This window comes from Mycetomoellerius zeteki, unplaced genomic scaffold (assembly GCF_001594055.1).
Source record: "Mycetomoellerius zeteki isolate Tzet28-1 unplaced genomic scaffold, Tzet1.0 scaffold522, whole genome shotgun sequence".
Classification (NCBI taxonomy): domain Eukaryota; kingdom Metazoa; phylum Arthropoda; class Insecta; order Hymenoptera; family Formicidae; genus Mycetomoellerius; species Mycetomoellerius zeteki.
The window spans coordinates 16,754-17,056 of record NW_017257526.1 but is presented as its reverse complement, the minus strand read 5'-3'; positions in this window follow the sequence as shown (position 1 = coordinate 17,056).

Below are 303 nucleotides of genomic sequence, written 5' to 3'. Positions count from 1 at the left end.
GTGAGGTAATCCCTTTCCAGATTTCTTCTGTTTCTTAGGTGTAATCGACATCAATGGCGCGATTACGTGTTTGTACTTGTATCCCCTGTTACTTAATAGTCGACCCTGCGAATGATGCTTGTGCTTGTGCGCGTTCGTTGCCAGCAGCATGCTCTTGTACTTGTGCTAAAAGATATCGTCTTTTGTGTAGAGGGCATCGTCGGGAATTCTCTTGAAAATCAACTCGTAAAAACCAGGCGTACCGGCGTATCGTACGCCGTCGATAATTATGTTGTCCGCGTCATCCACGTCGAAACGTTTATT